The sequence below is a fragment of the Zonotrichia albicollis genome, chromosome 34 (assembly GCF_047830755.1).
Source record: "Zonotrichia albicollis isolate bZonAlb1 chromosome 34, bZonAlb1.hap1, whole genome shotgun sequence".
Taxonomy (NCBI): Eukaryota; Metazoa; Chordata; class Aves; order Passeriformes; family Passerellidae; genus Zonotrichia; species Zonotrichia albicollis.
Genome location: NC_133852.1, coordinates 1153472 through 1173338, shown reverse-complemented (window position 1 = coordinate 1173338; position 19867 = coordinate 1153472). Strand labels below are relative to the sequence as shown.

The 19867-nt window shown below is 60.5% G+C and overlaps 1 pseudogene; it reads left to right on the top strand.

Annotated features, from left to right (window-relative positions):
* Positions 1–158: 158 nt before the first annotated feature.
* LOC141726383 (selenide, water dikinase 1-like) lies at positions 159–18926 on the top strand (annotated as a pseudogene).
* The last annotated feature ends 941 nt before the right edge of the window (positions 18927–19867 follow it).

Sequence of the window (19867 nt, the reverse complement as noted above, 5' to 3'; positions counted from 1 at the left end):
CAGGCCAATCGCCGCTCTCCTCACCTCTCACACCCCCCTTAAGCCCCGCCCAGCGCTCTCACCACCTCCTCCCTTTCCAAACCCACCAATCCCCGCCCGCCTCCCTCACGCCTCGCCCAATCAGCCCCCGCCGCCGGCAGGCCCGCAGCCAATCGGAGGCGGCGGCGCTCGGCGGGCCTGTGCATTCCAAGATGGCGGCGGTGGCAGGCGGGTCGCGGCGCTGGGACCCGGCGGCGCTGGGGCTGGACCCGGGCTGGCGCCTCACGGCCTACGGCGAGCTGCGCGGCTGAGGCTGCAAAGTCCCGCAGGAGACGCTGCTCAAGCTCCTGGCGGGACTAGAAGGGCAGCGCCCGGGAGGAGGAGGAGGCGGAGGGGAAGGGCAGGAAGCGGAGAGCGGCGGGGCCCCGGCGCTGGGTGAGAGTGGGGAGAGCCCGGCAGGGCTGCGGGGGCTCTGTGAGGAGCGCGGGGGTGCTGCTGAGGGAGCCTGAGGGGCTCGGGGAGCCCTCGGACGGGGGGCTTGGGGGAGCCAGGAGGGCTCGGGGGCGCTGAGGGGTTTGGGGAGCCCTCACAGAGGCGCTGAGGGGTTTGGGGGGCTCAGAGGGAACCAGGAGGGCTCTGGGCGGGCTCGGGGGTGCTGAGGGGTTTGGGGGAGCCCTCACAGAGAGCGCTGAGGAGTTTGGGGAGCTCAGAAGGAGCCAGGCGGGCTCGGGGCCTCTGAGGGCTTTGGGGGAGCCTTCGGAGAGGGCGCTCAGGGGTTTTGAGGGGCTCCCGGGGAACCAAAAGGGCTCGAGGGCTCTGAGGAGTTTGGGGGAGCCCTCACAGGGGGCGCTGAGGGGTTTGTAGGGGCTCAGGAGGGCCAGGGGAGCTCCGGGCGGGCTCAGAGCCCATGGCGGGGGCGCTGAGGGGTTTGAGGGGGCTCAGGAGGAGCCAGGGGCTCGGGGGCTCTGGGTGGGCTTTGGGGGGCTCAGGGGCTCTGGGTGGGCTTTGGGGGGCTCGGGGGCTCTGGGTGGGCTTTGGGGGGCTCGGGGCGCTGAGGGCTTTGGGGGAGCCCTCGGAGGGGGCACTGAGGGCTTTGGGGGAGCCCTCGGAGGGGGCGCTGAGGGCTTTGGGGGGCTCGGGGGCACTGAGGGCTTTGGGGGAGCCCTCGGAGGGGGCACTGAGGGCTTTGGGGGAGCCCTCGGAGGGGGCGCTGAGGGCTTTGGGGGGCTCAGGGGCTCTGGGTGGGCTTTGGGGGGCTCAGGGGCTCTGGGTGGGCTTTGGGGGAGCCCTCGGAGGGGGCGCTGAGGGCTTTGGGGGGCTCGGGGGCACTGAGGGGTTTGGGGGAGCCCTCGGAGGGGGCGCTGAGGGCTTTGGGGGGCTCGGGGCGCTGAGGGCTTTGGGGGGCTCGGGGCACTGAGGGCTTTGGGGGGCTCACAGGGGCAGAGCGGGGGTGCCCGGGCACGTGGCGGGAGCACGGGGCAAAGGTGGCCTGGCGGGAGCGGGAGGGGGCAAAGGGCGTGAGGGGAGGGGAGGGGCCGGGGGAGGGGAGGGGAGGGCGGGGAGGGGGCGCGGCCCCCCCGGATCCGGTCCCTCCCCCTCCCGACAGGATCCGCGTTCCCGCCCCATCCGGCTCTGCCCTGGGTGCCCCGTGCCCGGCTGGGGCTCCGTGCCCACCTTGTGCCCCCCTGGTGGGCTGGGTGCTCCCCCCTGAGGGCCCGGTGCCCCCCTCATGCCCCCCCCCGATGGCTTAGTGCCCCCCTTGTGCCCCACCTGAGCGCTCGGTGCCCCCTACAATGGGCTTGGTGCCCCCCTGGTGGGCTCAGTGCCCTCCTTGAGTGCTTGGTGCCCCCCATGAGGGCTCAGTGCCCCCCCGATGGGCTCAGTGCCCTCCTTGAGTGCTTGGTGCCCCCCATGATGGACTCAGTGCCCCCATGATGGACTCAGTGCCACCCTCATGGCCCCCATGATGGGCTCAGTGCCCTCCTTGAGTGCTCTGTGCCCCCCCCGGTGGTCTCAGTGCCCTCATGAGGGCTTGGTGCCCCCCTGGTACCCTCCTGAGGGCTCTGTGCCCCCCCCCCCGATGGCTCAGTGCCACCCTGGTGCCCCCCTGAGCTCTGGGTGCCCCCTGTGCCCGCAGGCATCAGGCTGGACTTGTGTGTGATCCCTCAGTGGCACGGGGTGCTCTGAGCCCTCGGCGCTGCCCCTGATGGCTCAGTGCCCCCTGGTGCCCCCCTGAGCTCTCAGTGCCCCCCAATGGCTTGGTGCCTCCTTTGTGCCCCCCATGATGGGTTCAGTGCCCCCCTGAGGGCTGAGAGCCCCCCTGGATGGCCTCGGTGCCCCACCTGTGCCCCCCGAGTGCTCGGTGTCCCCCCAAAGGCTGAGTGCCCCCCTAAGGGCTTGATGCCCCTGTGCTGGGCTTGGTGCCCCCCTGGGCACTCTGTGCCCCCCTGAGTGCTCTGTGCCCTCCTCATGCCCCCTGTGCTGGGCTCGGTGCCCCCCCGAGGGCTCTGTGCCCCTCCGATGGGCTCGGTGCCCCCCTGGTGCCCTTCCATGATGGGCTGGGTGTCCCCAGGAGGGCTGGGTGCCCCACGTGTGCCACCCCCCGAGTGCTCAGTGCCCCCCTGATCTCTGTGCCCCCCCGATCTCTGTGCTCCTCCTGGTGCCCCCCAATCTCTGTGCCCCCCGGTACCCCCCCCGGTGCCCCCCAATCTCAGTGCTCCCCCGGTACCCCCCCCGGTGCCCCCCAATCTCAGTGCCCCCCCGGTGCCCCCCTGATCTGTGTGCCCCCCCCCCGATCTCAGTTCTCCCTGGTGCCCCCCCTGATCTGTGTGCCCCCCCCCGATCTCTGTGCGCCCCTGGTGCCCCCTGATCTCAGTGCCCCCCCGGTGCCCCCCTGATCTCAGTGCCCCCCCTGATCTCTGTGCTCCCCCCGGTGCCCCCCAATCTCAGTGCCCCCTGGTGCCCCCCTGATCTCAGTGCCCCCCAATCTCAGTGCCCCCTGGTGCCCCCCTGATCTCAGTGCCCCCCTGATCTCAGTGCCCCCCGGTGCCCCCCTGATCTCAGTGCCCCCTGGTGCCCCCTGATCTCAGTGCCCCCTGGTGCCCCCTGATCTCAGTGCCCCCCGGTGCCCCCCTGATCTCAGTGCCCCCTGGTGCCCCCTGATCTCAGTGCCCCCTGGTGCCCCCCTGATCTCAGTGCCCCCTGGTGCCCCCTGATCTCAGTGCCCCCCGGTGCCCCCCTGATCTCAGTGCCCCCCCAGTGCCCCCCAATCTCAGTGCCCCCTGGTGCCCCCCTGATCTCAGTGCCCCCTGGTGCCCCCCTGATCTCAGTGCCCCCTGGTGCCCCCTGATCTCAGTGCCCCCCGGTGCCCCCCTGATCTCAGTGCCCCCCCAGTGCCCCCCAATCTCTGTGCTCCCCCCGGTGCCCCCCGGTGCCCCCCTGATCTCGGTGCCCCCGTGCCCGCAGGCATCGGGCTGGACTCGTGTGTGATCCCGCTGAGGCACGGGGGGCTCTCACTGGTGCAGACCACCGACTTCTTCTACCCCATCATCGATGACCCCTACATGATGGTACCCCGAAACTGCCCAGAGAGAGCCCTGCACCCCAAAAACCCCCAGAGAGACCCCTGCACCCCAAAAACCCCCTGGGACCCCAAAAACCCCCAGAGATACCCCTGCACCCCAAAAACCCCCTGGGACCCCAAAACCCCCAGAGATACCCCCTGCACCCCAAAACCCCCGTGGGACCCCAAAAACCCCCCTGGGACCCCAAAAACCCCCAGAGATACCCCTGCACCCCAAAAACCCCCAGAGATACCCCTGCACCCCAAAAACCCCCAGAGAGACCCCCTGCACCCCAAAAACCCCCGTGGGACCCCAGAGATACCCCTGCACCCCAAAAACCCCCGTGGGACCCCAAAACCACCCAGAGAGACCCCTGCACCCCAAAAACCCCCCCAGAGATACCCCTGCACCCCAAAAACCTCCTCTGGAACCCCAAAAACCCCCAGAGATACCCCTGCACCCCAAAAACCCCCTGGGACCCCAAAACCACCCAGAGAGACCCCTGCACCCCAAAAACCCCCTGGGACCCCAAAAAACCCCAGAGAGACCACCTACACCCCAAAAACCCCCTGGGACCCCAAAACCACCCAGAGAGACCCCCTGCACCCCAAAAACCCCCTGCACCCCAAAAACCTCCTCTGGAACCCCAAAAGTACCCAGAGAGACCCCTGCACCCCAAAAACCCCATCTGGAATACCAGCGATAGCCCTGCACCCCAAAAACCTCCTCTGGGATCCCACAAATACCCCCTGCACCCCAAAAGGCCCTTCTGGGACCCCAAAAACACTCCTGGGACCCCAAAACTACCCAGAGAGACCCCCTGCACCCCAAAAACCCCCCTGGGACCCCAAAAACCCCTTCTGGAGCCCCAGAACTACCCAGAGATAGCCCTGCACCCCAAAAACTCCCCTGGGACCCCATTAATACCCCCTGCACCCCAAAAACCTCCTCTGGAACCCCAAAACTACCCAGAGATACTCCCTGCACCCCAAAAACCCTCTGGGACCCCATTAATACCCCCTGCACCCCAAAAACCTCCTCTGAAACCCCAAAAACCTCGTCTGGAACCCCAAAACCACCCCTGGAACCCCATAAATACCCCCTGCACCCCAAAAACCTCCTCTGGAACCCCAAAACTACCCAGAGATAGCCCTGCACCCCAAAAACCCCCTGGGACCCCATTAATACCCCCTGCACCCCAAAAACCTCTTCTGGAACCCCAAAACCACCCCTGGAACCCCAGAAATACCCCCTGCACCCCAAAAACATCCTCTGGGACCCCCCAGATCCCATCAGGACTCTTGGAAAACCCCAAATCCCACCCTGGGCACCCCAAATCTTCTTGGGGACCCCAAATCCCACCTGGGGACCCCAAATCCCACCTGGGGACCCCAAAAATGCCCTTTGGAGCTGCCCAGATTTGATTTCAACACCCCCAAACTCCACCTTGGACCCCCTCAAACCCCACCTTGTGCACCCCAAACACCGTCAGGGTCCCCCAGTCCTGCCCTGGGTACCCCAAATCCTGCTTTGGGACCCCCAATCCTGTCCCAGACCCCCCCAAACACCCTCAAGGTCCCTCAATCCTGTCCTGGGCCCCCCCAAATCCCATTTTGGGTCCCCCAAACACCATCAGGGTCCCCCAATCCTGTCCTGGACCCCCCCAAACCCCATTTTGGGACCCCTAATGCCATCCTGGACCCCCCAAATCCCACCTGGGGCCCCCCAAACCCCCTTATGGGCCCCCCAGTCCTCTCCCAGACCCCCCTAAATAACATTGGGGTTCCCCAATCCTGTCCCAGACCCCCCCAATCCCATTTTGGGCCCCCAAATCCCATTCTGGCCCCCCCCAAATCCCATTTTGGATGCTCCAGTCCCATTTTGGGTCCCCCAGTTCCATTTTGGGCCCCCTCAAATCCCATTTTGGGTGCTCCAATCCCATTCTGGGCCCCCCAATCCTGTCTCAGACCCCCCCAATCCCATTTTGGGCCCCCCAATCCTGTCCTGGACCCCCCAAATCCCACCTGGGCCCCCCCAAACCCCATTTTGGGCCCCCCAATCCCATTTTGGGCCCCCCAGTCCTCTCCCAGACCCCCCTAAATACCATTGGGATTCCCCAATCCTGTCCCAGAGCCCCCAGTCCCATTTTAGGCCCCCCAGTCTTGTCCTGGACACCCCCAAATCCCATGTTGGACCCCCCAAACCCCCTTTTGGGCCCCCAATCCTCTCCTGGACACCCCCAAATCCCATTTTGGATGCTCCAATCCCATTTTGGGCTCCCCAATCGCATTTTGGCCCCCCCCAGTCCTCTCCCAGACCCCCCTAAATAACATTGGGGTTCCCCAATCCTGTCCCAGACCCCCCCAGTCCCATTTTGGGCCCCCTATTTCTGTCCTGGACCCCCCCAATCCCATTTTGGGCCCCCCAGTCCTCTCCCAGACCCCCCAATCCCATTCTGGCCCCCCCCAAATCCCATTTTGGGTGCTCCAATCCCATTCTGGGCCCCCAATCCTGTCCTGGACACCCCCAAATCCCATTTTGGGCCCCCCCAAATCCCATTTTGGGCCCCCATCTTGTCCTGAACCCCCCCCAGATCCCATTTTGGGCCCCCTCAAATCCCATTTTGGGTGCTCCAATTCCATTCTGGGCCCCCCAATCCTGTCCTGGACCCCCCAAATCCCATTTTGGGCCCCCCAGTCCTGTCCCAGACCCCCCCAGTCCCATTTTGGACCCCCCAAATCCCACCTGGGCCCCCCAATCCCATTTTGGGCCCCCCAGTCCTCTCCCAGACCCCCCTAAATACCATTGGGATTCTCCAATCCTGTCCCAGACCCCCCCAATCCCACCTGGACCCCCCAAATCCCACCTGGGCCCCCCCAAACCCCATTTTGGACCCCCCAATCCTATTTTGGGCCCCCCCAAATCCCATTTTGGGTGCTCCAATCCCATTTTGGGCCCCCCAGTCCCATTTTGGGCTCCCCCAACCCCATTTTGGGCCCACTAATCCTGTCCTGGACCCCCCCAAATCCCACCTGGACCCCCCCAAACCCCGTTCTGGGCCCCCCAATCCCATTTTGGGCCCCCCCAACCCCATTTTGGGCCCCCTAATCCTGTCCTGGACCCCCCCAAATCCCACCTGGACCCCCCCAAATCCCACCTGGACCCCCCCAAACCCCGTTCTGGGCCCCCCAATCCCATTTTGGCCCCCCCAAACCCCCTGTCCCGCTGCAGGGCCGCATCGCCTGCGCCAACGTGCTGAGTGACCTGTACGCCATGGGGGTGACAGAGTGTGACAATGTCCTGATGCTGCTGAGCGTCAGCCAGCGCATGAGCGACGAGGTGACGGTGACACGGGGACATGGGGGGGACAGGGGGAACACGGCCTGGGTGTGACAGGGACATGGGGGACACGGGGACATGGGGGTGACAGTGATAGGGGGACACAGGGACATAGGGGTGACATGGGGACACGGCCTGGGTGTGACAGGGACATGGGGAACACAGCCTGGGTGTGACAATGTCCTGGTGCTGCTGAGCAAGGAGGTGACAGTGACACAGGGACATGGGGACACAGCCTGGGTGTGACAGTGACAGGGGGACACAGGGACATGGGGGTGACATGGGGACACGGCCTGGGTGTGACAGGGACACGGGGGGCACAGCCTGGGTGTGACAGGGACATGGGGGACACAGGGACGTGGGGGTGACATGGGGGACATGGCCTGGGTGTGACAATGTCCTGATGCTGCTGAGTGATGAGATGACAGGGACAGGGGGACACAGAGACATGAGGGACACAGGGACATGGGGACACAGCCTGGGTGTGACAATGTCCTGGTGCTGCTGAGCAAGGAGGTGACAGTGACAGGGGGACACAGGGACATGACGGTGACAGAGTGTGACAATGTCCTGATGCTGCTGAGTGTCAGCCAGCGCATGAGCGATGAGGTGACGGTGACACGGGGACATGGGGGGGACATGGGGACACGGCCTGGGTGTGACAGGGACATGGGGGACACAGGGACATGGGGGTGACAGGGGACACGGCCTGGGTGTGACAATGTCCTGGTGCTGCTGAGCAAGGAGGTGACAGTGACAGGGGGGACACAGGGACATTGGGGGTGACAGGGACACTGGGGGCAGTGTTGGGACACTGAGGGAGTGACAAGGACACAGAAAGTGATGGGACAGCGAGGGGGTGACAGGGACATTGTGGTGGTGACAGTGACACGAGGATGACAGGGGACACTGAAAGGGTGACGAGGACATTGTGGTGGTGACAGTGACCCGGGGGTGACAGGGGACACTGAAAGGGTGACGGGGACATTGTGAGGGACAAGGACACTGTGGACGTCACAGGGGACACTGAGGGGTGACAGAGACACAGTGAGTGAAAGGGCACTGAGAGTGACAGGGACACTGAGGGGGTGACAGGGACGCTGTCAGGGTGACAGGGACATGGGGGGGGTGACAATGGCACAGGGGTGACAGGGACACTGTCAGGGTGACAGGGACATGGGGGGTGACAGTGGTACACAGGTGACAGGGACACTGGGGCTGTCACAGGGACACGGGTGACAGGGGACACTGGGGGTGACAGTGACACGGAGGTGACAGGGGATGTGAGCAGGGTGACAGGGACACTGGGGGGGGGTCAGGGGACACTGGGGGTGACAGTGGCCCAGGGTGACAGTGACCCAGGGGTGGTTTCAGGGGACACAGGGGGTGACAGTGACCCAGGGGTGGTTTCAGGGGACACTGTGAGGGTGTCAGGGACACAGGGGTGACAGTGACACGCGGTGACAGTGACACGCGGTGACAATGACACTGTGGGGGGTTTCAGGGCACACGGGGTGACAGTGACCCAGGGGTGACAGTGCACTGTGGGGGGCTGTCAGGGACCCCAGGGTGACAGTGACCCGGGGGTGGTTTCAGGGGACCCAGGGGTGACAGTGACACAGGGGTGACAGTGACACAGGAGGTGACAGTGACCCGGGGGTGGTTTCAGGGGACCCAGGGGTGACAGTGACACAGGGGTGACAGTGACACAGAGGGTGACAGTGACCCGGGGGTGGTTTCAGGGGACCCAGAGGGTGACAATGACCCCAGGTGACAGTGACCCCAGGGTGACAATGACCCCAGGTGACAGTGACCCCAGGTGACAGTGACACAGGAGGTGACAGTGAGCCGGGGGTGGTTTCAGGGGACACAGAGGATGACAGTGACCCCAGGGTGACAGTGACACAGGGGGGGTTTCAGGGGACCCAGGGGGTGACAGTGACACAGGTGTGACAGTGACACAGGGGTGACAGTGACCCCAGGGTGACAATGATCCGGGGTGGTTTCAGGGCACACAGGGGGTGACAGTGACCCCAGGGGTGGTTTCAGGGGACATAGAGGGTGACAGTGACACAGAGGGTGACAGTGACCTGGGGGTGGTTTCAGGGGACACAGGGGTGACAGTGACCCCAGGGTGACAGTGACACAGAGGGTGACAGTGACCTGGGGGTGGTTTCAGGGCACACAGGGTGACAGTGACACAGGGGGTGACAGTGACCCCAGGGTGACAGTGACACAGGGGTGGTTTCAGGGCACACAGGGGTGACAGTGACACATAGGGTGACAGTGACCCAGGATGGTTTCAGGGCACACAGGGTGACAGTGACCCCAGGGGTGGTTTCAGGGCACACAGGGTGACAGTGACACAGGGGGTGACAGTGACCCCAGGGTGACAGTGACCCCAGGGGTGGTTTCAGGGCACACAGGGTGACAGTGACCCCAGGGTGACAGTGACACATAGGGTGACAGTGACCCAGGATGGTTTCAGGGCACACAGGGTGACAGTGACCCCAGGGTGACAGTGACCCCAGGGGTGGTTTCAGGGCACACAGAGGGTGACAATGACCCCAGGTGACAGTGACCCCAGGTGACAGTGACCCCAGGTGACAGTGCCCTCGGTGGTGTCCCCCCAGGAGAGGGACAAGGTGATGCCGCTGATCATCCAGGGCTTCCGGGACGCGGCCGAGGACGGGGGGACGTCGGTGACCGGGGGACAGACCGTGCTCAACCCCTGGGTCATCGTGGGGGGCGTGGCCACCGCCGTCTGCCAATCCAGCGAGTTCATCATGTGAGTGCTGGGCGGGGCCACTGCCACGTGTCAATCATAGGTGTGGTGGGTGGGGCCATGACCTGTCAGTCATTGTGTGGTGGGTGGGGCCATGACCTGTCAGTCATTGTGTGATGGGTGGGGCCATGGCATGTCAATCATTGTGTGATGGGTGGGGCCATGGCCTGTCAGTCATTGTGTGATGGGTGGGGCCACTGCCACATGTCAATCATTGGTGTGGTGGGTGGGGCCACAGACTCCTGTCAATCATTGTGTGATGGGTGGGGTCACTGCCACCTGTCAATCATTGCATGGTGGGTGGGGTTACTGTCTTGTCAGTCATGGTGTGGTGGGTGGGGACACTGCCTCCTGTCAATCATGTGGTGGGTGGGGCCACTACCTCCTGTCAATCATTGGTGTGATGAGTGGGGCTACTGTCTCCTGTCAATCATCATGTAGTGGGTGGGGCCACTGCATCCTGTCAATCATCATGTGGTGGGTGGGGCCACTGCGTCCTGTCAATCATTGTGTGGTGGGTGGGGCCACTGCCACCTGTCAATCATTGGTGTTTTAGGGATATGGGGGTGGGGGTTTGGACATGGGGGCGGGGTTTGGTGATGTGGGGGTGGGGTTTGGGGACATGGGGGCGGGGTTGGGGACATGGGGGCGGGGTTTGGGACTTGGGGGCGAGATTCGGGACATGGGGTGGGGTTTGGGGACGGGGTGGGATTTGAGGACATGGGGTGGGGTTTGGGTCATGGAGGCGGGGTTTGGGGACATGGGGGCGGGGTTTGGGACATGGGGGCGGGGTTTGGTGATGTGGGGTCGGGGTTTGGGGACATGGGGGCGGGGTTTGGGACATGGGGGCGGGGTTTGGAGACATGGGGGCGGGATTTGGGGATATAGGGCGGGGTTTGGCACAGGGGGCAAGGCCTGGGTACATGGGGGTGGGGTTTAGTACATCAGGGTGGGGATTGGGACATGGGCTGGGTTGGAGGACATGGGATTTGGGGATGTGGGGGCGGGGTTTGGGACATGGGGGTGGGGTTTGGGACATGGGATTTGGGGACATGGGGCGAGGTTTGGGGACATTGGGGTGGGGTTTAGGACATTGGGCGGGGCCTGGGCCAGGGCGTGCCCCACGCTGACCCCAGCCCCGCCCAGGCCGGACAGCGCCGTGCCTGGGGACGTGCTGGTGCTGACCAAGCCCTTGGGGACACACATGGCTGTCACCGCCCACCAGTGGCTGGACATGGTGAGTGACACTGGGGACAGGGGACAGGGCCAGCCCTGTGTCCCGGGGACACCTCAGACAGGTCTGGGCACACCCAGGTGTCCCTGAGGGAGGGAGCTCCCCCCAATGTCCCCAAAGGGGCCCTGAGCGCTGCGGGGGCGTCACTGGGGCCATCCCCTGCTGTCCCCACTGTCCCTGACCCTGTCCCTGCAGTGTCCCTGACCCTGTCCCCAGGGTGTCTCTGACCCTGTGCCAGTGTTGTCCCCACTGTCCCCTCAGTGTCCCTGACCCTGTCCTTGCTGTCCCTGACACTGTCCCCGCTGTCCCTGACACTGTCCCCGCTGTCCCTGGTGCTGTCCCTACAGTGTCCGTGCTGTCCCCAGGGTGTCCCTGACCCTGTCCCCGCTGTCCCTGACACTGTCCCCATGGTTTCCCCTCACTGTCCCCTCAGTGTCCCTGATGCTGTCCCCACAGTGTCCCTGGCACTGTCCCCATGCTGTCCCCACTGTCCCCGCTGTCCCTGACCCTGTCCCCTCAGTGTCCCTGACCCTGTCCCCGCTGTCCCCACAGCCCGAGCGCTGGAACAAGATCAAGCTGGTGGTGACCCGTGAGGAGGTGGAGCTGGCGTACCAGGAGGCCGTGGCCAGCATGGCCACCCTGAACCGCACCGGTGAGGGACACTGGGGACACTGGGGACACTGGGGACACCCCTGGGGGACACTGAGGGATAAGGGCCACCCCAGGGGGGGCCCAAAGTCATGGGGAGGTCCCTAAAGCCACCCCAGGTGTCCCCAAAGGCACCTCAGGGAACCTAAAGCCACCCCAGATGTCCCCAGAGCCAGAACTGTCTCTGTCCCCAGCAGCAGGGTTCATGCTGTCCCTGTCCCCCCGAGGTGGCACTGTCCCCTGAGCCACCCTGAGCTGTCCCCAGTGGCAGGGGCTGTGTGAACTGTCCCTGTCCCCTGAGCTGTCCCCTCCCTGTCCCCAGTGGCAGCGGGCTGTCCCCCCGAGGTGTCCCTGTCCCCTGACTTGTCCCTGTCCCCTGAGCTGTCCCTGTCCCTGTTCCCTGAGCTGTCCCCTCCCTGTCCCCAGTGGCCGGCCTCATGCTGTCCCTGTCCCCAATGGCTGAGGGCTGTCCCCTGTCCCTGTCCCCTGACCTGTCCCCTGTCCTTGTCCCCAGCGGCAGAGGGCTGTCCCTTGTCCCTGTCCCAGAGCTGTCCCTGTCCCCTGAGCTGTCCCATCCCTGTCTCCAGTGGCAGGGGGCTGTGTGAGCTGTCCCTGTCCCCTGTCCCTGAGCTGTCCCCTGACCTATTCCTGTCCCCTGACCTGTCCCCTGTCCCTGTCCCTGTCCCCTGACCTGTCCCTGTCCCCTGACCTGTCCCTGTCCCCTGAGCTGTTTCCTGTCCCCTGAGCTGTCCCTGTCCCCTGTCCCTGAGCTGTCCCCTCCCTGTCCCCAGCTGCCGGCTTCATGCTGTCCCTGTCCCTGTCCCCTGACCTATCCCCTGTCCCTGTCCCTGTCCCCAGCTGCCAGCCTCATGCTCTCTCTGTCCCTGTCCCCTGTCCCCAGCTGCCGCCTCATGCTCTCTCTGTCCCTGTCCCCTGACCTATCCCCTGTCCCCAGCTGCCGCCTCATGCTCTCTCTGTCCCTGTCCCCTGACCTATCCCCTGTCCCCAGCTGCCGCCTCATGCTCTCTCTGTCCCTGTCCCCTGACCTATCCCCTGTCCCCAGCTGCCGCCTCATGCTCTCTCCGTCCCTGTCCCTGTCCCCTGTCCCCTGTCCCTGTCCCCTGTCCCCAGCCACAGGCCTCATGCTCTCTCTGTCCCTGTCCCTGTCCCCTGACCTGTCCCCTCCGTGTCCCCAGCCGCGGGCCTCATGCGCGCCTTCGGGGCGCACGCCGCCACGGACGTGACGGGTTTCGGGGTGCTGGGGCACGCGCGGGGCGCTGGCGGAGCAGCAGCGCCTGGACGTGGCCTTCGTCATCCACAACCTGCCCATCATCGCCTGCATGGCGGCCGTGAGCCGCGCCTGCGGGGGCCGGGGGGCGCTGCTGCAGGGCACGGCCCCCGAGACCTCGGGTACGGCATTGGGGACACTGGCTGTGGCACTGGGGACACCAACAATGGCACTGGGGACACTGGGAATGGGATTGGGGACACTGGGAATGGCACTGGGAATGGCTCTGGGGACACTGGGAGTGGGACTGGGGACACTGGGAATGGCTCTGGGGACACTGGGAGTGGGATTGGGGACACTGGGAATGGCACTGGGGACACGGGGAATGGCACTGGGAATGGCACTGGGGACACTGGGAATGGGAATGGGGACACTGCTGCAGGGCACGGCCCCCGAGACGTCAGGTACGGCACCGGGGACACCGGGAATGGGATTGGGGACACTGGGAACGGCACTGGGAATGGGGACACTGGGAATGGGATTGGGGACACTGGGAGTGGGACTGGGGACACTGGGAATGGGATTGGGGACACTGGGAATGGGATTGGGGACACTGGGAAGAATGGGGACACTGGGAATGGGATTGGGGACACTGCTGCAGGGCACGGCCCCCGAGACGTCAGGTACGGCACCAGGGACACTGGGAGTGGGATTGGGGACACTGGGAATGGCACTGGGAATGGGACTGGGGACACTGCTGCAGGGCACGGCCCCCGAGACATCGGGTACGGCACTGGGGACACCAACAACGGCACTGGGGACACTGGGTGTGGCACTGGGGACACTGGGAATGGGGTTGGGGACACTGGGAATGGGACTGGGAATGGCTCTGGGGACACTGGGAGTGGGATTGGGGGCACTGGAAGTGGCACTGGGGACACTGGGAGTGGGATTGGGGACACCGGGTATGGCACTGGGGACACCAAAAACAGGATTGGGGACACTGGGAATGGGGACACTGGGAATGGCTCTGGAGACATCGGGTATGGCACTGGGGACACTGGGAATGGCACTGGGAATGGCTCTGGGGACACTGGGAATGGCTCTGGGGACACTGGGAGTGGGACTGGGGACACTGGGAATGGCACTGGGAATGGGGACACTGGGAATGGGATTGGGGACACTTGGATTGGGATTGGGGACACTGGGAATGGGATTGGGGATATTGGGAATGGAGACACTGGGAATGGCACTGGGGACACTGGGAATGGGATTCGGGACACTGGGAATGGCACTGGGAATGGGGACACTGGGAGTGGGATTGGGGACACTGGGAATGGGATTGGGGACACTGGGAGTGGCACTGGGAATGGGGACACTGGGAATGGGAGTGGGGACACTGGGAATGGGATTGGGGACATCGGAATGGGATTGGGGATATTGGGAATGGAGACACTGGGAATGGCACTGGGGACACTGGGAATGGGATTCGGGACACTGGGAATGGGACTGGGAATGGGGACACTGGGAGTGGGATTGGGGACACTGGGAATGGCACTGGGGACATCGGGTATGGCACTGGGGACACTGGGAATGGGATTGGGGACACTGGGAATCGCACTGGGGACATCGGAATGGGATTGGGGATATTGGGAATGGAGACACTGGGAATGGCACTGGGGACACTGGGAATGGGATTCAGGACACTGGGAATGGCACTGGGGACACTGGGAGTGGGACTGGGGACACTGGGAATGGCACTGGGGACACTGGGAATGGGATTGGGGACACTGGGAATGGGACTGGGGACACTGGGAATGGGATTGGGGACACTGGGAATGGCACTGGGGACACTGCTGCAGGGCACGGCCCCCGAGACATCGGGTACAGCACCGGGGACACCGGGAATGGGGACACTGGGTGTGGGATTGGGGACACTGGGATTGGGAACACTGGGAATGGGACTGGGGACACTGGGTGTGGGATTGGGGACACTGGGATTGGGAACACTGGGAATGGGACTGGGGACACTGGGAGTGGGATTGGGGACACTGGGATTGGGGACACTGGGAATGGGACTGGGGACACTGGGAGTGGGATTGGGGACACTGGGATTGGGGACACTGGGAATGGGATTGGGGACATCGGGTATGGCACCAGAATGGCTCTGGGGACACCAACAACAGGACTGGGGACACTGGGAATGGGATTGGGGACACTGGGAGTGGCACTGGGGACACTGGGAGTGGGATTGGGGACACTGGGAGTGGGATTGGGGACACTGCTGCAGGGCACGGCCCCCGAGACGTCGGGTACGGCACCGGGGACACCAACAACGGCACTGGGGACACTGGGAATGGGATTGGGGACACTGGGAATGGGGACACTGGGAATGGCACTGGGGACACTGGGAATGGGATTGGGGACACTGGGAATGGCACTGAGGACACCAAAAACAGGATTGGGGGCACTGGGAGTGGCACTGGGGACACCGGGTATGGCACTGGAATGGCTCTGGGGACACCAAAAACGGGATTGGGGACACTGGGAATGGCACTGGGGACACTGGGAGTGGGATTGGGGACACTGGGAGTGGCACTGGGGACACTGGGAATGGCAATAGTGACGCTGCTGCAGGGCACGGCCAGGGGAGCCCCAAGAACAGGATTGGGGACCCCAAAATTGAGATTGGGAGCGCTGATAATGGGATTGGGGGGTGGGAAATGGGATTGGGGAGTGGGAAATGGGGGTTTGGGGGGGTTTGGAGTTTTGGGGGATTCTTGGGGTGCTCTGGGGTGGCCTTGGGGTCTTTCAGTGTATTTGGGAGGGTTTTGGGGTGTGTTGGGGTATTTTTGGAGTTTTTTTTGTATTTTTAGGATGTTTTTGGGGTATTTTTGGGGTGTGCTTGGGATGTTTTTGGGGTATATTTGGGGTATTTTTGGGGTATACTTGTGATGTTTTTGGGGTATTTTCAGGATGTTTTTGGGGTATATTTGTGATGGTTTTGGGGTATATTTGGGATGCTTTTGGGGTATATTTGGGATGTTTTTGGGGTATTTTCAGGATGTTTTTGGGGTGTATTCGTGATGTTTTTGGGGTATTTTTGGGGTATTTTCAGGATATTTTTGGGATGTTTTTGGGGTATTTTCAGGATGTTTTTGGGGTATATTTGGGATGTTTTTGGGATATTTTTGGGATGTTTTTGGGGTATTTTTGGGATGTTTTTGGGGTATATTTGGGATGTTTTTGGGATATTTTTGGGATGTTTTTGGGGTGTATTTGTGATGTTTTTGGGGTATTTTTAGGATATTTTTGGGGTATATTTGTGATGTTTTTGGGCTGACACACCCTGTTCATTCCCACAGGGGGTCTGTTGGTGGTCCTGCCCCGCGCCCAGGCCGCCCGGTTCTGGGCTGTGTTTGGGCTGTGTTTAGGATATTTTTGGGGTATATTTGGGATATTTTTGAGGTTCATTTGGGATATTTTTGGTGTATATTTGGGATATTTTTGGGGTATTTTTAGGATATTTTTGGGGTTCATTTGGGATATTTTTGGGTATATTTGGGATATTTTTGGGGTATTTTTGGGATATTTTTGGGATGTTTTTGGGGTATATTTGTGATGTTTTTGGGGTATTTTTGGGATATTTTCAGGATGTTTTTGGGGTATTTTTGGGATGTTTTTGGGGTATTTTTGGGGTATATTTGTGATGTTTTTGGGGTATTTTTGGGATATTTTCAGGATGTTTTTGGGGTATTTTTGGGATATTTTTGGGGTATTTTTGGGGTATATTTGTGATGTTTTTGGGGTATTTTTGGGATATTTTCAGGATGTTTTTGGGGTATTTTTGGGGTATATTTGTGATGTTTTTGGGGTGTTTTTGGGATATTTTCAGGATGTTTTTGGGGTTTGTTTAGGATATTTTTGGGGTGACACCCTGTTCATTCCCGCAGGAGGTCTGTTGGTGGTGCTGCCCCGCGCCCAGGCCGCCCGGTTCTGGGCTGTGTTTAGGATATTTTTGGGGTATTTTTAGGATGTTTTTGTGGTTTATTTGGGATGTTTTTGAGACGTTTATGCCCACAGGAGGGCTCCTGGTGGTGCTGCCCCGCGCCCAGGCCGCCCGGTTCTGCGCCGAGCTGAAGGCTCCGGGGCGGGGCCGTGTTTGGGATATTTTTAGGATATTTTTGGGGTATATTTGGGATGTTTTTGGGGTATTTTTGGGGATATTTTTGGGATGTTTTTGGGGTATATTCGTGATGTTTTTGGGGTATATTTGGAATGTTTTTGGGATATTTTTGGGGTATTTTTGGGATGTTTTTTGGGTATTTTTGGGATGTTTTTGGCATATTTTTAGGATGTTTTTGGGGTATATTTTTAGGATATTTTTGGGGTATTTTTAGGACATTTTTGGGGTATATTTGGGATGTTCTTGGGGTATTTTTGGGATATTTTCAGGATGTTTTTGGGGTGACACACTGTTTATTTCACAGGGGGTTTATTGGTGGTGCTGCCCCGCGCCCAGGCCGCCCGGTTCTGCGCCGAGCTGAAGGCTCCGGGGCGGGGCCGTGTTTGGGATATTTTTGGGGTATATTTGTGATGGTTTTGGGCTGACACACCCTGTTCATTCCCACAGGGGGTCTGTTGGTGGTGCTGCCCCGCGCCCAGGCCGCCCGGTTCTGGGCTGTGTTTAGGATATTTTTGGGGTTTATTTGGGGTATTTTTGGGATATTTTTAGGATTCTTTTGGGGTATTTTTGGGGTATATTTGGGATGTTTTTGGTGTATATTTGGGATGCTTTTGGGATATTTTTAGGATATTTTTGGGGTGTTTTTGGGGTATATTTGGGATGTTTTTGGGGTATATTTGGGATATCTTTGGGGTATTTTTAGGACATTTTTGGGGTATATTTGGGATGTTTTTGGGGTATTTTTGGGATATTTTCAGGATATTTTTGGGGTGACACCCTGTTTATTTCACAGGGGGTCTGTTGGTGGTGCTGCCCCGCGCCCAGGCCGCCCGGTTCTGGGCTGTGTTTAGGATATTTTTGGGGTTTATTTGGGATATTTTTGTGATGTTTCTCCCCACAGGAGGGCTCCTGGTGGTGCTGCCCCGCGCCCAGGCCGCCCGGTTCTGGGCTGTGTTTAGGATATTTTTGGGGTATTTTCAGGATATTTTTGGGGTATTTTCAGGATATTTTTGGGATGTTTTTGGGGTATTTTCAGGATGTTTTTGGGGTTTATTTGGGATGTTTTTGGGGTATTTTTAGGATGTTTTTGGGGTATTTTTGGGATATTTTCAGGATGTTTTTGGGGTATTTTTGGGATGTTTTTAGGATGTTTTTGGGGTATATTTGGGATGTTTTTGGGATATTTTTAGGATATTTTTGGGGTATTTTCAGGATGTTTTTGGGGTATATTTGGGATGTTTTTGGGATATTTTTAGGATATTTTTGGGGTATTTTCAGGATGTTTTTGGGGTATATTTGGGATGTTTTTGGGATATTTTTAGGATATTTTTGGGGTATATTTGGGATATTTTTGGGGTATATTTGTGATGTTTTTGGGCTGACACACCCTGTTCATTCCCACAGGAGGTCTGTTGGTGGTGCTGCCCCGCGCCCAGGCCGCCCGGTTCTGGGCTGTGTTTGGGCTGTGTTTGGCATATTTTTGGGGTATATTTGTGATATTTTTGTGATGTTTATCCCCACAGGAGGTCTGTTGGTTGTCCTGCCCCGCGCCCAGGCCGCCTGGTTCTGGGCTGTGTTTAGGATATTTTTGGGGTATATTTGGGATATTTTTGGGGTATTTTTAGGATGTTTTGGGGGTATTTTTGGGATATTTTTGGGATGTTTTTGGGGTATTTTTAGGATGTTTTTGGGGTGACACACACTGTTTGTTTCACAGGAGGTTTATTGGTGGTGCTGCCCCGCGCCCAGGCCGCCCGGTTCTGCGCCGAGCTGAAGGCTCCGGGGCGGGGCCCGGGACTCCAGGCCTGGATCGTGGGCGTGGTGGAGAAGGGGCCCCGCGGCGCGCGGGTCATTGACAAACCGCGCGTGATCGAGGTGCCCCCCCGGGGAGCCCCCCAGCACCCCGAGAGCCCCGGCAGCCCCCCCGGCGAGCCCCCCCGCGGGCCCTGCTAGGGGCACCCCAACAGCACCCAAAGGTGGGCAGAGACACCCAAAACAGCACCCAAAGGTGGGGCAGGGACACCCCAAAAATGCCCAAAGGTGGGGCAGAGACACCCTGAGACCCCTGCTAGGGGGCACCCCAAAACAGCACCCAAAGGTGGGGCAGAGACACCCAAAACAACACCCAAAGGTGGGGCAGAGTCACCCCAAAAATGCCCAAATGTGGGGCAGATCCATCCTGAACCTGCTGCTAGGGGAGAGACCCCAAAAATGCCCAAAGGTGGGGCAGAGTCACCCCAAATCCCCTGCTAGGGGACACCCCAAAAATGTCAAAAGTTGGGTCAGATCCATCTCAAACCCCCTGCTAGGGAGAGACCCCAAAAACACCCAAAGGTGCGGCAGAGAGACCCCAAAAATGCCCAAATTTGGGTCAGAGAGACCCCAAAAATGCCCAAATTTCGGTCAGATCCATCCTGAACCCCCTGCTAGGGAGAGACCCCAAAAATGTCAAAAGTTGGGTCAGAGGGACCCCAAAAACACCCAAATTTGGGTCAGATCCATCTCAAACCCCCTGCTAGGGAGAGACCCCAAAAATGCCCAAATTTGGGTCAGAGAGACCCCAAAAATGCCCAAATTTGGGTCAGATCCATCCTGAACCCCCTGCCAGGGGAGAGACCCCAAAAATGTCCAAAGTTGGGGCAGAGAGACCCCAAAAACGCCCAAATTTGGGTCAGAGAGACCCCAAAAAATCCCCAAATTTGGGTCAGATCCATCCTGAACCCTCTGCTAAGGAGAGACCCCAAAAATCCCCAAATTTGGGTCAGAGAGACCCCAAAAATGCCCAAATTTGGGTCAGAGTCACCCCACAGAGACCCCAAAGAAAACCCCAAATTTGGGTCAGAGAGACCCCAAAAATGCCCAAATTTGGGGCAGAGTCGCCCCAGATCCCCTGCTAGGGGAGAGA